This window comes from Miscanthus floridulus, chromosome 10 (genome assembly GCF_019320115.1).
Source record: "Miscanthus floridulus cultivar M001 chromosome 10, ASM1932011v1, whole genome shotgun sequence".
NCBI classification, from domain to species: Eukaryota; Viridiplantae; Streptophyta; class Magnoliopsida; order Poales; family Poaceae; genus Miscanthus; species Miscanthus floridulus.
The window spans coordinates 136,802,377-136,820,056 of NC_089589.1; positions in this window are offsets into that span (position 1 = coordinate 136,802,377).

Below are 17,680 nucleotides of genomic sequence, written 5' to 3' on the forward strand. Positions count from 1 at the left end.
TATACACAAGTACTATAAAGGCCTCGATGGCCACAAGCGTTATGGTACAATGATGTAAGTCCTAATCTATTTACATGGCCCCTTTTGACCAGATCAAAACCCAGGGTCGCCAGCATCGGCGGTCGGCGTGGGAGGAACCACCTCCTCTTTGAACAACCTGGCCAGTACCGTGCCAGGGGCCTCAGTCGCCTCCACCAGCTTCAGGACCTCCTCCTTGGCCTTCTCATCATTCTCGGCCATGACATAACCGTCGCTGATGGCCTCGAGGTTAACACTGGCGTTGTGGAGCTCCACGCCATAGTAATGCGGGAGCGCCCGCATGAACCGGTCCGCCAACAAGCCGAGGCTGCGCTCGAAAAAGGCCATGAAGCTCACGATGTAGCCATCGCATGGCCTCGGCTCCGGCTCATTCCCCGGAGCAGTCCACTCCGGCCTGTTGGGGTCAGTGACAAGGCGGAGGAGACCATCGTCGATGAGCGACTGCAGCGTCGCCTTGGACACGTCGGACGGACCCCAAGGATTCGCCTGGAGGACAACAGCGCCGCTGGCCATGGGAGTGGTGGAGAATGCGACTACGGTGGTAACGCGTGCTCTCGCTCTCTCTCTCTCTCTCTCTTTCCTCTCCTCCCTCTTCTCCCTTCTTCTCCCCAGCGCTCTCTTCCGCTGTTCTTAGCAACCGCTCGAGGGCAGAAAGCGCGAGTGTAGGCAAAAAAGGTAAGGAGGGGTAGGGGCATGGCTCATCACATATTTATGAGGGAAGAAAGAGGGTGAAAGGGCGGGCGACGAAACTAGGAAGATTATTTCCTAGATCAGGCGCAGTTGATGCGGATCCGACCAAACCGCCCATGTGCCCTACCTTTTGTCGCTAACCGCACACGTACAATAACGTCCCATCCACAAACACCACGTCATGGCAGGCGCCGTTCCGTCTCCCTGAGAAACCACCTCAATAGGCACAACCGCCATCGTCAGCCGATGGGAAGGGAATATCCCCCACCCGATTCCTTTCAGACTAAGGAACTGGGCACCGAGCCCGTTACGATCCAGGGGTTCGAAGGCTAGGCCCCCGAGGGTCTCGACAGCTGCCCTAGGACAAACAGAGTCAGGGATGACTATGGGCGAGCCCGTACATGGCCAAGGCCCAAGCAAGCAATTGTTTGGGATGCCCTAAGCCGTGTCCGAGATCGGCAGGGATGTCTCTGAATGGGATCCCACCATAGGGAGGCACCGAGCCCCCGGGGCTAATCGAACAGCCCTAGGACCCACTAGAGAAGCCCTCTGGTGCTTTTGGAGCACGCCTCTGGACCGCTAGCTGACCCCTATCGAATGGAGCACGGGCTTCCACTTGGACTTACCCAGTAACAGCTCAATGGAGGTGTCACTACTCGCCCACCGAGGGTAGCCTGGCATACTCCACCCCTCCTTCCGAACGAAAAGGATGTGCGAGGGCCGCACAAAAAAGACAGGGAAACTCCTGATCTCCCTCTTGCTCCGAGCAGAGGCTCGGGGGCTCTTCCTGCAACCAAGCCAAGGCCCAGCGACCCAAACTCGCACTCGGGGGCTCTGCCTTTCAGACTAAGGAACTGGGCACCGAGCACGTTACAGTCTAGGGGTTCGAAGGCTGGGCCCCCGAGGGTCTCAACAACCGCCCCAGGACAAACAGAGTCAGGGATGACTATGGGCGAGCCCGTACATGGCCAAGGCCCAAGCAAGCAATTGCTTAGGATGCCCTAAGTCATGTCCGAGACTGGCAGGGAGGTCTCTGAATGGGATCCCACCATAGGGAGGCACCGAGCCCCTAGGGCCAATCGAACGGCCATAGGGCCCACTAGAGAAGCCCTCTGGTACCTTTGGAGCATGTCTCTAGACCGCTAGCCATCCCTTATCGAATGGAGCACGGGCCTCCACTTGGACTTACCCGATAACAGCTCACCGGAGGTGTCACTGCTCGCCCACCGAGGGTAGCCTGGCATACTTCACCCCTCATTCCGAGCGAAAAGGATGCCTGAGGGCCAAACAAAAAAAGACAAGGAAGCTCCTGACCACCCCCTTGCTCCGAGCAGATGCTCGGGGGCTCTTCCTGCGACCAAGCCAAGGCCCAGCGACCTGAACTCGCACTCAGGGGCTCGGCATACACGACAAAACCCCCAACTCAATAGGGAAAAGGCCCCTAGAGGAATAAATCCACTCCTCCAGGGCCTCGGGGGCTACACCCGGCGGGTGCGCTTGTGCGCACCCACCGAAGCCTCGAGCACAAAACATAATCCCGACGGGAGCTGCTGCGAGCCATGTCTTGTCAAAACCTCAGGGAGAGCGCTCGCACTCCCCCCAAGGCTCGGGGGCTACTGCCGGTTACCATAAAAAGGGGTACCCTATGCAAGAACCGAAAAAATTGCATAGACCTTATAAATAACGAAAAATACAACCATAGGCAAACCTACCACCTCATCCGAGGCCCGGCTGGACCAACCGGCCTACCTCAAACAATATCCGGGCTCACCCGAAGCAAGCTCGGCACAGAATGAAACCGCAAGGCCTCGGACAAGGTACCGGTTTTCTGACTCGCCCGAGGCCCCCCACCACAAGGCCTCGGACGAGGTACCGATTCTCCGATTCATCCGAGGCCCCATGCCATGAGGCCTCAGACGAGTACTCAGTTACCGACTCGCTCGAGGCCGGCTCGGCATCAACCCTGTCACCACCGCCTTGACCGACTTCTCTGACAGGACGTCACATCCAACCAACGCGTCCAACCACTCCCGCGATGTCAGCTGAATGACGGCACGATACAGCAGAGTGGCCGACGAGATGGGAGTCACATCGACCCCATGCCATTCGGGACAGGACGGGGCAGGAGTTATCGACTGCTGTGCTCGGCACTGTGCCCACGGCTGACACCCGTGCTGCACTGTGCTACCTAACCCCTACTCCAAGGACAGCGCGGCATGGAAAGTCAAGTCCGAGTCCTTCTAGCCTTGGAATCAGCGTGTCCGCGCCATCGCATCAACCCGGCCTTGGCACTCTGCGCCAGTCAAACCTACAGTGACCAGCATGCCACGCGCCTGCCACCACAGGAGCTCCCACGTCGCACAGGGTCGGGCATGATCGGTGCGTCGCTCTAGTGCACGGGGGACAAGACTGCTCCACCGACCACTCTACCATAGTGACAAGCTGCAGGGCTCGGACATGCCACCCCCTGCCAAAGAATGCCACGTAGCAAATACATGTACCAACCCTGTGCCTCCCTTCGACTATAAAAGGGAGTAACCAAGGCTGCTTCAAAGAGAAAGGAGACTCGGGGCAAGCGAGGCACAACAATCTGTAACACACTCCTTCACTAAAGAAGACACACATGTGCAAGCAACGCACAATGCTCTGTAACACGCACGCTTCCTCACTGCAAGAGATCAACATCTCAAGCAACCCATGCGACTCTACGCAGATACCTAGGACTAGCTCCCTCTCTCGCCTAGCTTGTAAGCCCCTACTACAAGCACCTTGGTGCAAGGAATACAAGATCGGTCTCTTAGACTAGACGTAGGACACCTATTGCCTGAACTAGTATAAACCTTGTGTCTCTTTGCATCACCGTCTAGGATTAGGGACATGCAGTACACTTTCACTAGTCGGTTGAGGGCCTGCCAGTCCGAAACACCGACAAACATAATAAACAATAGGTACAAAGGTTTTAAAGATGTCCCACACGCTACTACGAATACAAAGACACGAAAAGCACTCTAATCGAAGCTGTAACGAAAAAGTTATGAATTAAACAATAATTCCTTTAATAAAATAATAGATTAAATCTAACCTCGAATTTTAAAAGTTAAAAATATATTTAATAGTAGGATGAATATGTAGATTACTCAATTACGAATCTAACGCAACTTGAATAGATCAAAACGGAGTTAAAACAAAGATTTTATGGCCTAAATAAGACTAGTGGCAAAACTATAAATAGATGAAAGCGTATTTTGGATCTAACTGAAGAAACTATGTTTTCAAAAGAAGAAAACGTATTTTGAATCTAACAGAGGTATTTTACGCTTTCTAAAAGAGAAAACGTATTCAGAATCTACTAGAAAGAAACTACGCTTTCGGAATAGGAAAACGTATTCTGGAAGTGCGCCATGTACTGTGGGTTATATTACGCGAAACTATTGGGGCTCTTTTCCAAATAAACCCGGTGAAGGGGTACGGGCAATCTTGGACCGTTGGATTGAATCTGGATGGCCCAGGTTAGAAAGGAGGGGGAGAGAGTCACCGGCCGGATTAGAAAGAAGCTTAAAAATTCCTAGAGATAGATATTCGTCTCCTAAACGTATTTAAAAAAACACATTTTACACATAGAAACACACGGTGCGACCGGCATGAATGCGACAAAGACGTTTCTACCTTAAGATATATTTTAATCTAATGAAAAATTATTATTTCCCCATGTTTTCATGAGCATAAAAATACAAAATTAATTTATTTTAGCTCTATTTCAGGAGAAGCAAATTTTAGAGTGTTACACTAACAAAACATTTAAAACTATTTTTTAATGGGTATTATTTAAAACTATTAATAACCATGACATAAAATTTATAAAAATTATTATTTAGATAATTTATACACTTTAACTAAAACATTTTTCATCTTTATTAATAGTATAACCATTACTGCATAAATAACTCTTTGGCAATAAAATTCAAACGTCTTGACAAGTGGGGAGGATGGTGTAGACTACACGTGGCTATATCTTCCTGTTCTTTGCGATTTCTTATCATTATAAGACTTAAACATTGGTATATTGTTGAGATTAGCACAACTATCCATCCTAGATCTCCCGTCAAGCTCAAAACAGAGCTAAAGCAATGTTTTAAAGTGACTATTTAGGCCATAATCGAACTTTAGAGTGCAATCTAAGACCTAAAGTCCTTATGTAGCAATCAATAAGTCTAATAATTTTAAAATCAAAAGTTAGATTCATGATATCGTAATATATAGATGAAAAACACATAGATCAATAATTGATAAGTTTGTCGTAATTAAATAGACACTACAAAGTATTTGGTATGCCTATTGTGTTAGAAAATGAACAAAGAGAAAAAGTATAATATATACAAATACTTTTTATCATCAAGAGACATTAAACAATAACTAATTCTTATATCTCTTATAAGATTCTAGCCCGTGCGAGAGCACGAGTTGATGAACTAGTAGCATTAAATAAGAATGGCCATTTGCTAGCAAAAAAAAAATAAGAATGACTATCTATCATTATAATGTGAGTTATTTTTTATCGTGTAGCCTCCTTAGAGTAAGGCTAATAATACAGCCAACTACTGGCTGTGTGGATACTTACAGCCAATCTATTAGCCCACCTGTATAATAGGGTTAGTCGACTTACAGCCCACTTGTCAGTCTCATAGAACTTCTTGGTTCCTGTGCATAAGTTGGTTGTAAGCTTACAATCCACTTCTCTTCTCTCTCCTTCCCTATCTCTCCTCCTTGTTAATGACAGCCTGCTTACAGCACCTTATTATACTTATACTTGCTCTTATTATCACTACGTCAGAATAGCACTTCACTGCCGGTTCAAAATACCCCATCACTGCTGGATTTTGAACCAGCACAACCATACCGGCAGTGATGAGGGTAAGCTATCACTGTCGGTTCCTAAAAACGGCAGTGTTCTTCAACTTCACTGCCGGTTCTTTACACAACCGGCAGTGTTCATTTCCACCAACACTGCCGGTTCATAAGACCACACGGTAGAGTTCAGTTCCAACAACACTGTCGGTTTGTGTTTCAACCAGCAGTGTTGTAGTAAGAATCACTACCGGTTTGTGACAAGAACCGGCAGTGATGGCTAAGCCAACACTGCCGGTTTATGGCTCGAGCCGACAGTGCCATCACTGCCGGTTTTGTTGCTAACCGACAGTGATGTTTACGACAATACCGCCGGTTTTCTGATAACCGGTAGTGATGTAACGTTCGCATTTTATTGTTTTATAATTGATTTTAATTTATATTTTTTCGTCGAATCGGGTTTCACTTTATATACGCTACGTAGACCATAGGTCCATCAATATTAAACATTACAAATGTTATGGTTACAATTCAAATGTTCTTATCCAGATCTCGATCCCTCAAAATAAAAGAGAAATGTTCTCGGATTTCACAGATTGTGCAATACTTCACGGACTTCTTACAATAATCTAGCGAGCCGCTCTAGGCCATACTGGTCCTTGTACTTCACGGATTGTGTAATGGAAAATACTCCATCTTTTTCCAATACCCTCGGTTAAGATGAATTTTGCTAGCTCTGATTATAGTGCGACGATCTCCATGTCTAACAGCCTTTCGTGTTTATATTTCTTGCGCTGTTGTTCAAAAAAGATGATATCCAAATGGAACAGTAAATCATTTTGTTGAATTATTAACAGACATAAATGAAATGGGGATTATACACACCAACTTATCGGCTTCTTTCGATTTTCCGCCGATGTAGCGAATCATTTCACACATTACATAAAACCCGCATTCATTGTTTCCCGCCGGCTGTGATAGGTACGACCCCTCCATTTCGACAACCTTGAATGGGATTGGTGTCCCACCAATATGTCTTCTTCGGACACTGAGCAACATTAAAAGGAGAAACATTAGAAAGCGGTATGTGTGATTAGAAAATAATATGTTATTAGGATCGCTTACTAATTCAGCATTGCCACCAGTGCATCTTGATGATGAAATAGTTTTTTCTTTCGAGTCCCACACCTCGATCAGATTTTTGGCAAGATTAATATAAATAAAGATGAAATGGTTGCTGCAATCACAGAATCCTAATTATCGAATAATCTTAACGAAAAAAGAAGCATAAAATTAAAAGCCGAGAACACATACTCGCAGTTGTAGGCTAGAAATATGTGGGTTTTGTTCTTCATCGTGAATTCATCAAAAACAACAATCAATCTCTATTTTAGGTCTTCCATGTCACATCTATGGAGGCCTGGACATGTCCTCTCATTGACTCACAAGGGGTCCAAGAAGCCTATGTAATCCCATTTGCTTTTTAGAATGTAAAATTTTGCTACACACCAACATAAAATCATGGGAAGTGCTCAGAAGTTAATAATTTGTGTCTCGAGAGAGTAGTTAATTGTAATATTGTGCGTGTAGGGTACTTACATAGTCCACAACATCAATATTCGAACATCGAGAGAGCGTTACTGGTATAGCTGGAACAAGCACTCCCACTCGACATCGAACTTCTCTTCTTCAGGATAATGGAAAACATGTGGTGAACGAATAATAACCTCAAAACCAAAGTCGTCCGTCTTTGTTGCTTGAGCCATGTAATATTTATGTAACTAGCACATATATGTTGTCAGATTTTTATACTCATGATCGGAACCAAAAGATTGCCCCTTTCATACTTCATTGCCGGTGTTCCCGTCCCTTGTACATCATAATAGATGTTCGCGGCCTCTTCCATGGTTAATCCTAGGTTGTCTTCGATGTACTTCTGTATGTTCCTTAAATCTTACTTGTGTATTTCTTTGTCTCTTGTTGTAGTGTATTTATTCCGTGTTTGCCTTTCGAACTTGGACTTCAACAAAAACGAAGGCAATGAGGCATAGAGATTGAAGAAACTAACACAATCTTCCTTTGAGATGTGTGTTGTAATTTTTTCTTTCATCAAGGTGGTAACACTGCCACTGAACGGCCTTTTTCTTTTTTGTTGGTCCACTTTGGGAGCATTAGCGACCGAATCCAAGGACCTTTTCTGCGACTGCGAGGATGTCTTTGATCTTGTTTTGGGCTGAGGCGGAGGAGGAGGAGGATGATGATGAGAATTCTGTTTTCTGGGCACTGATGAAGATGGAGGAGGAGGAGGAGGAGGAGTCTCTTTTCTCCGGACTGATGAAGATGGAGTCGAACGAGGAGGAATAGAAGGAGACCTCTGTCTTCTCAAGGGTGATGGCTCTAGATGAGGAGGGGAGTGATCTCTATTGGGAGATGGTGAGTGATCATCGTGGATGGGCAAAGACTCATAGTCGTCCTCATCATCAGAGGACAATTGATGGTCAAGCTTAATGAAGTACTTGCGCCAGTCCACTTGAGAGCCCTTGTTTTGACCAAGTTTGGGCCTGTCTTCCGCTATGGGGTACTCAATGGGTATCTTGTTATACTTCTTATCAAGTATTCTGTCAATGGTGACACAAGCGTACCCCTGTGGAATTGGACAGCCATTAATTGTCCCATCTCCCGCAGGCCAGGCCTGACCAAGCGGCACCTTGTCCTTTGTCCATTCCTGACGGATGTATAACTTGACATTGATGGGTTCAGTGATGCTGTCCACTGGATGAGCCACATTCGCCTCTTCTTCGTCGAACGGGGTCGATCTGCAACTGCTGTGACCCCTAAACTATGGGCTAAAGGCAGTAGGAGTAGGGTTTTGTGGTACTCCTGAGCCCTTGGATAGCAAAATTTGCTCAACTCATGCTTCAACAGTCGCCTGAATCTATGCTTCCATTCTATCTTCCATCTCTTTTAGTCGCCACAAATACTCTGCCTCCTATTTCGCTCTACCCCTCGAGTAGCTTCTGTAAGTGTTAGATTCTTGGGGAATGCTAGTTTCCAAGGAACAACACCGGTTCCTCTAGTGCGACCAGGGTGCTCCTTGGTTCCGAGTGCTTGGGTGAGCACGTCTTTCTCCCTATTAGAAGTGTGAGTCCCTTGCCTCACCTCCTTAGTTACCTAGGAGATCATCTAGATGAGTTCGCTCATGGGTTGATTTGTGGAGCTAAAGCTCCCATCCTCGGTGTGCCATACATTCCTCCCCATATAGTATATTACCGATCTATGCTCCCAATCAGCGGTCTCAACCTAAACGCCTTCCTCAGCAAGGCGATCCATCTTTTGAAGTTCTACTTCAAATTATGGCATCTTTTTGGCATAGCCATGAGGACCGAGATGATGAGTATTCATTGCTTTCTGCAAGTTCTTCTTATTCTTCCTGCACAGTTCTAAGTACTCCTCGGATAACCTATATTCCTTGAAATCCTGCTAGAAGTCCTGCTTGCTAAACTATCCACCATCAAAATCTGGCTCTTTATTTTGGAGGATAAAATTCTTGTACAATGTCTCCTTGAAATTCTTGAAGCATGTCCTCATAATTTCTTTTGATTTTTTCTTGACTAACTCCCTATCATACTCCGTTGGGAAAGTGAAATACTCTCGGATCTTGATATCCCATATGTAATCCTTCTTACTTTTGGGAGCCCTCCACGGGTCATCATCTTTCCCAATCCACTTCCTGTACCTAATCGGGATGAAGTCCCTAACAAGTAAACCGAGGATAGTCTTGTATTTGGTCAAAGCTATAGGCGGTGAGAGTGGATCCCCAAATTCATCGAACTCAGTAATGTGCCAGTGTGCATTTCTACCAACAGGAATCTTTGAGACAGCTCACTTGGATCTGGCCTTCCTGCTACCCGAAACCTCGGGCTCCTCGACCGGTGGAGGCTCCTGCTAGAGACACCAAGTAAGCTACGACCCTCTCAATTGATTAGCATGTGTGGCTATAGAGTCACATGATACCAAAGTTACATGGCCATCTTGGTCATTTTGACCTAGATCGAGCAGGTCGGACGGGGTCCATGGCTGCTCATTCTCACCGTCCTGATTGACACCGTCACTGTTTGTCAGATCATGCGGCTCTCCCGTTGTAGCGATATCAGCCGCTTCTTATTGTCAATCTGTTCTTCGGCGACGGGGTAACAGGCGATGATGAGTCATGGCTGTGATACAATCATGGTTAGTTTTGACTGCGGACAACAACTAATAGCATATGTTCATATATATATACACACACACATATATATATATATATATAATATGTTTAATGCAAAGTCTAATAATAAGTCCACATACAACAAAGTAAAATAATAGCATACATTCACCTAGAACAAATTCATTGTTTGATTGACCACATGCAACAAAGTCCACATACTGTTCTACGAAACTAAGCCTACATCAACTTCCAAATAAGAAAAGCAATGACCATAGCCATCAATAAAAGCATGACATCTTTCCAAGACCAAGGAGCAATTCTCCTAATCTTCACATCTCCAGCAGGTGGCTTCTCTTGAATCTCCAGTGCCAGTGGATGGCCATGGTTTGCATTCATTGGACCATAGTAGGCCGGTTGCCCATGGTTTGCAAGGTAGTCCGGATGACTATAGTAGGCCCTCAAAGCTTCAGCTTCTGTGTTGTACTTTTTGTGCAAATTACTAGGGTAGCGATTAACTTGAGCATAGCAATCTTCCTAGATTCGTTAAATTCCAGGCATGTGACCAACATGCACTACATACCATGCCATGGTTGCCTATACATTTAAGTAAATTAGGCATGTGGTAAGTGGTAATAGTAACTCACTGAACTAGGGAAGCTTAAGAGTAAGAACATTGTTTGGTAATACATTGTCAGTATTGCTCATGTGCAAGATGAATAACCAAATTCTTCATTGCTCCCAATAGTCATATTATACCGATTGGTTTATGAATTTTGGAGGAAGCTGTAATTGACTTATATTGTCATATCTTAATAAAATCCACTTATTCAGGTGTCACCTATCTATGTCATGTTTTACATTGCCATTAGTATCTAAAAAACCTCTCATTGATGCATTGGTAATCCACACACTGTTATATCAAAATTTACATGAAACATGAGGCTATGGATACCACTGCTCTAATGAACAATATTTGTAGGTATGTCAATGGGGCTTTTGCTATAAAAGGGTTGATGAACAAATAATAGAAAACCACATCTTCCAGGAAATTAAAAAATCAACTAGATGCATTTTTGGGATGCTGGTGCATGTGTGTGCCATTGAAATGTATCATTTCTTCTCCTAACTGACAGAGAGGCGAGAGCACACAAATTTGTACTTGAACATCAAATATGTAGCTACTATGATTGTATCAAGATCACACAATATATCATCATCAGTAATCATCTAAAATCTGCTAGAAAATATTGTCTTAGTAAGGATGCTAGAAAGCTCATAAAAAACTAGCAAATGCTCTCCAAAGTCACAAGGCAGTTCTTTATTTTTTGTTCCCTGAACTAACGGTGCAAACATTGAGGGATGACTCAAATGTTTGGTTGGTGTACTGAGGCATGACAGTCGTGATGAGTTTGGTCGGCGTCCGATCCCTGGCCAGACAGCTTAATCTAGTCCCAGACATTTAAAATTGGATGCCTGGGATTCTTGCCTGAACAAACAAACATACCCTAACAGCATCATCAATGTGGGCATACACTATCAACTGTCTTAAAAAACTATAATACACATAGGAGTGGATGTATTAGAACTAATTTTTCCTAACACAGTGTATATTTGCCACTTTCTTCTTGTCCCAACCACTACATGTTATGCCATCTTGTGACTTGGTCACTTTACTCATCCCGTGATCTCGAGAAAATGCATGCTAAGCCACAACGTATAGCTCCATATGTGTTTCTATGATTTGTCAGGTGAGGCACCGACTTCTTCTGCAAACTACTCTATCTAGCAATCCACGAAGCCACCGAGGTCCCTGCTTTTTTCCTTTACCTGGCATCCGAGCCTACGTGGTCTAAGGAGGCCACTAATACTCACGGAAGATGGAGTTGAGATGACCATGATTATACGTGTGATGTGGGTGATACAAAAAAACAGCAATGTTACTAGCCATAGGTGGTGGAAGGTAGGAACCAGGAGGGAGAAGCGCTACTATGAGGTGCTACCACCGTGGGGCATTTCATCAAACACACAGCGGGCAGTGAGCCACGCACTCACCGTGGGGGAGGGAAAGCAGCTGTCCGCGCGCTCCTAAAGGCCTCGGCGGTGGGAGTGCTCCTAAACGCACTCATTGTGAAGGAGGAGGGGCATGGCCAGCGTCGTGGACGACGAACCAGGGTACGGACAGCGCGGTGCTCTGGCTTTGGGCGGTGGACGACGTGGGGCGGTGCTCCGGCATGGGGCGGTGCTCCAGCGTGGGCCAGTGGACGGCGTGGGGCGGTGCTTTGGCGCGGGGTGTTGCTCCAGCAACGTGGGGGAAGGGGTTGGCGCGAGGTTGAAATGAGTTTGGATAATTTCAACCCGTGCGTCTTTTATATAAGTAGCTCATCACTGCCGGTTCTGATTGTAAACCGACAATGATGGGGGTACATCACTGCCGGGTCATCCCCCAAACCGGCAGTGATGTGGTTTAGCAGTTAGGTGTTAAGTAGGACAACTTTTTATTTTCTTTCGAACTCCTTCGACTGGCTCAACAGATAAGACCGTTCAACCTAGCCCCGAGACCCGTGTTCGAGTCCCTAGCGGCCCAAATTTTTTTTATAAATTATTTAATTACTTCGGAAAATAGCTCATCACTGTCGGTTCTCATTATAAACCGACAGTGATGAGGGTACATCACTGCCGGTTCATTCCCTACACCGGCAGTGATGTGGAGTAGCAGTTGTTTTTTTTTTGAAAAATGAAGCAATTAGGTGTTAAGTAGGATAACTTTTTATTTTTTTCGAACTCCTCCAACTGGCTCAACGGTTAAGACCCCTCAACCTAGCCGCCGACACCCGTGTTCAAGTCCTAGGTGGCCCAAATTTTTTGTTCAATTTTATAAATTATTTAATTAATTCAGAAAATAGCTCATCACTGTCGGTTCTCATTATAAATCGACAGTGATGAGGGTACATCACTGCCGATTCATTCTCCAAACCGACAGTGATGTTATGTAGCAGTTTTTTTTGAAAATGTAGCATTGTATTATGTTTTTTATATACTCAATAAATAGAAGCATATGTATTCCTATGTTGAAATGGCTTGAAATTTTTTTGGCAAGCTTGTACACCCAAATTAAGACCCCACATAGGATCTGAGGTTTTTCTAATCATTTTTTTATTTATTATATTTTTCTCTATGCCGAATGAGACAAAAGAGGGTGAATTTCATCTTGGACCCAATAGATTTTGTCATCCATCTCCACAAAATTCTTATCCCTAGGGCACATTAGAGCCTGTATAAATGTTTGGCACCATTCCTGATCTTTTCGTGGGTAGACTCAGTTCAACCTATAATTAAACAGTGTCGTCACGCGGAAATTCAATTAAACCTCAGAAAGTAGCAAACCATCTCCGAAAAATCCCAAACTTGGTGTTTCCTTCACACGTGGCATGTGCAAGCCTAAGAAAAAGTCTGAGATGAATACGACACCGAATGCTTATGAACCATAGAAACCTTGATAACCTATGTGCATAGTCATGGTTCGATGAAAAGGCACATGTACCTCTGTGAAGCATGTATACTCCGTCTATGTTGAAATGGCTTGAAATTTTTTTGGCAAGCTTGTACACCTAAATTAAGACCCACATAGAATCTGAGGTTTTTTGGTCATTTTTTATTTATTATATTTTTCTCTGTGCCGAATGAGACAAAAGAGGGTGAATTTCATATTAGACCCAACAGATTTCATCATCCACCTCCACAAAATTCTTATCCCTAGGGCACATTAGAGCCTGTGTAAAAGTTTGGCACCATTCCGGATCTTTTTGTGGGCAGACTTAGTTCAACCTATAATTAAACGGTGTCATCGCGTGGAAATTCAATTAAACCTCAGAAAGTAGCAAACCATCTCCGAAAAATCCCAAACTTGGTGTTTCCTTCACACATGGCACGTGCAAGCCTAAGAAAAAGTTTGAGATTATTTCGACACCGGAATGCCTATGAATCACAGAAACCTTGATAACATATGTGTATAGTGATGGTTTGATGAAAAGACACAGGTACCTCTATGAAGCATGTATACTCCGCCTATGTTGAAATGGCTTAAAATTTTTTTGGCAAGCATGTACACCCAAATGAAGACCCCACGCAGGATCTGAGGTCTTTCTGATCATTTTTTTATTTATTATATTTTTCTCTGTGCCGAATGAGACAAAAGAGGTTGAATTTCATCTTGGACCCAATAGATTTTGTCATCCACCTCCACAAAATTATTATCCCTAGGGCACATTAGAGATTGTGTAAAAGTTTGGCACTATTTGGAATCCTTTCATGGGTAGACTCAGTTCAACCTATAATTAAACGGTGTCGTTGCGTAGAAATTCAATTAAACCATAGAAAGTAGCAAACCATCTCCGAGAAATCCCAAACTTGGTGTTTCCTTCACACGTGGCACGTGCAAGCCTAAGAAAAGGTTTGAGATGAATGCAACACCGGAATTCTTATGAACCACAGAAACCTTGATAACCTATGTGTATAGTCATGGTTCGATGAAAATGTACATGTATCTCTGTGAAGCATGTATACTCCGCCTATGTTGAAATGGCTTGAAATTTTTTGGCAAGCATGTACACCCAAATTAAGACCCCACACAGGATCTGAGATTTTTCTGATCATTTTTTTTATTTATTATATTTTTCACTGTGCCGAATGAGATAAAAGAGGGTGAATTTCATCTTGGACCCAATAGATTTTGTCATCCACCTCGACAAAATTCTTATCCCTAGAGCACATTAGAGCCTGTGTAAAAGTTTAGTACCATTCTGAATCTTTTCGTGGGTAGACTCAGTTCAACCTATAATTAAACGGTGTCGTCGCGCGGAAATTCAATTAAACCTCATAAAGAAGCAAACCATCTCCGAAAAATCCCAAACATGGTGTTTCCTTCATACGTGGCACGTGCAAGCCTAAGAAAATGTTTGAGACGAATACGACACCAGAATGTATATTTCTAGTTGCCCAACAAATGTTACACGAATTACGTGCATGACAATAATTAAACACACAAAACCGTATAAATTAAAATTAAAACCCAATTAAACTACGACCTTGAAAACAACCTAATAAACATTAATTACTATCGGAATCACTACCGGGTTCGATCGGGCCACGCACACTAACATGCCGCTGTAGCCATATATGGTAATTGAGGCCACAGATTATGTATCCGCTTATATCGATGAAGTCCAATACCAGTACGAGTGCACTCTCTTGTGCCTCACAATACCGAAAGAATGGTCGGCCATAGATGTAACCTACTGAATGACCACTGCCCCTAATAGTAATCCTTATGCAGTACTAGCGTTCTTCTACAGTGAGCTGGCCGAGGTTACCATTGCAGAAGTCCCAATCATAATCGAGTTGCTCCGTAGCTTGGTCTAGAACGGCCCACAAGCCACATGCAGCATAGGTAAGGTCCTGGAGCGCAATCTGCATACAGAGAAAAAGAAAAAAATTACAATAATAAACAACAAATAACCACAACTCTGGTATGAGTGACCATTTTACCACATCCGCACGGTTGTAGCTCGCAAACCATTCGGTTGATTGCGGGACGGGGATATCACCAACATTCAAAGCAAGTGCCATGAAGTGCGAGAAATCAGACACATCATAGCAAACACATCGAAGTGCCTCTAAATAGATGTGCATGGCACTGAATTTGGCGCTTATCATGTCTAGGCTCTGTCTTCCCGTCTCGTGGATATGGTTCCAATGATTTGCACCCCTCAAAGGGATGGAAAAACTGGGTTCACACGTCCATTGCCGACCACTTGCATTAGATGTCGTGTTCTCGACGATGTCCGAGATAAAGAACCAGCTAAGTGCTGTTCGCATCCAATCTATTGGGGATATAGTCTATGACATATATGTATGCAACAATAATATTAAACTAATTACACTTATTTGTTAGCATAAAAAACAAAACATGTTGGAAAATATTTCATATAATAGCTGAAACAGGGAACTGTGGAATAGCCACATTAGGAGAGAATGGCTCATCGCCAGGGTGGAAACCTGGTTCTTGTGGTGGGGGAGGTCTGTTGTTCATACCACCTGATCAATAAAATGCCAAAAAATATGAACATAAAATATATGCACAAAAAAATTCTTCCAAGTAAAATGTGGCAACATAATTAAATATAGATCGAATACAAGGAATAAGAATATATATTTATTTAGATAGCACAATGGAAAAGTTTTAACAACAATGATATATTTATTTAGATAGTAATGAAATACATAAAAAATAACAAAAATATTAGAAATAAATTACATATACGATAACAAAGACCTTACTCTAAAATTCCATATACGATAACAAAGACCTATTTGCGTACAGGTCAATGTTACAATCAATATGTATCAACACATTATAATGTAACCATCTCAGTAGCATTCTTCTAGCACCACAACTAGGGTCAAACAGCAGCACCGAGGTGGCCTACGTGCTATACCGGTTGGAGATGACAAGGAGGCATCGATGAATCCGCCTTGTCTGTACATGGCTTTTTTCCAGATGCGCACCGTAGCGGATGGCTCTGTGAACCTCGTGACATCTCCAATCTTCGGTGTTGCTCTATCTTCAGTAGCATTCTTCTCATACCTCTTGTGTGCACCATTTTGGTGGACTACGACACATAACGATATTTGTGGTTTATTGTGAGAGAAAAACATTGTATCATGGCTGATAATGCCTGGCTGAAACCAACATGCATGGAGAGGCTAGCTCCTAGCCGAGGACCATTTTATAGGGGCTAGCAGTCGTGGTACATCTTTATTTCTGAACTAAAGTTGTCTGGGTAGGTGGGAGCAGTGTTCCAACTGTTGTGGTCAGTGGGAGCATTGTTGGCATGTGAGGAGCATCTACACAACACTGTCGGTTTTAGTTTAAAAACCGATAATGAATGGAGCCTTCTGTGTCGGTTTGAGCAACCGACAGTGATAGAAGCTATCACTGTTGGTTTTAAAACCAAAACCGGCAGTGATTTGGTGTAGCGTTTTTTTTTAAAATATAGCAGTTAGGTGTTAAATTAGGATAACTTTTCATTTTCTTTTGAACTCCTCCGACTGGCTCAACGGTTAAGACCCCTCAACCTAGCCCCCGAGACCCGTGTTCGACTCCCAGGCTGCCCAAATTTTTTTTGTTCAATTTTATAAATTATTTAATTACTTCGGGTAATAGATCATCACTGCCAGTTCATTCCCCAAACCGGCAGTGATGTGGTGTAGCAATTTTTTTTTGAAAATGTAGCAGTTAGGTATTAAGTAGGATAACTTTTCATTTTCTTTTAAACTCCTCCGACTAGTTCAATGGTTAAGACACCCCAACTTACCCTCGAGACCCATGTTCGAGTCCCAGGCGGCCTAAAATTTTTGTTTTAATTTTATAAATTATTAAATGAATTTTCTCTATGCACCTTCTTTCTCCGTGGCCTTCTTAGTGTTTCTCTTCATCTTGGCCTGATCTGGAGACTAGAACAGTACATGCATCAAGTAAATAACTCAACAATCAACACACAAGCCACAGGCATTTCCATTCACATCTCCAGGAGCACATACATCAATGATCAATGAAGGTTGGAGCTACTACACCTTTGCTCAATGCCTACTATGGGCTAGGCTCCTTCGAGTATTGCGAGCAGGGACTACAAACTGGTTGGGGACCAATGGCACCGAGGAGCTGTGGATCCCTCACTACTAGTAGTAGCTCAGAAGAGAACGGCCGCCCAATGTCCTTCTATCGGAAGTCTAGACATATATATATTTATATTTATATTTAGCTGGTGTTTAAATTCAGAGAGTAAAGTTTAGAAATGTTACGTCCGGTGTCTAATCGAGTATTTGAATAGTAATAAGGTC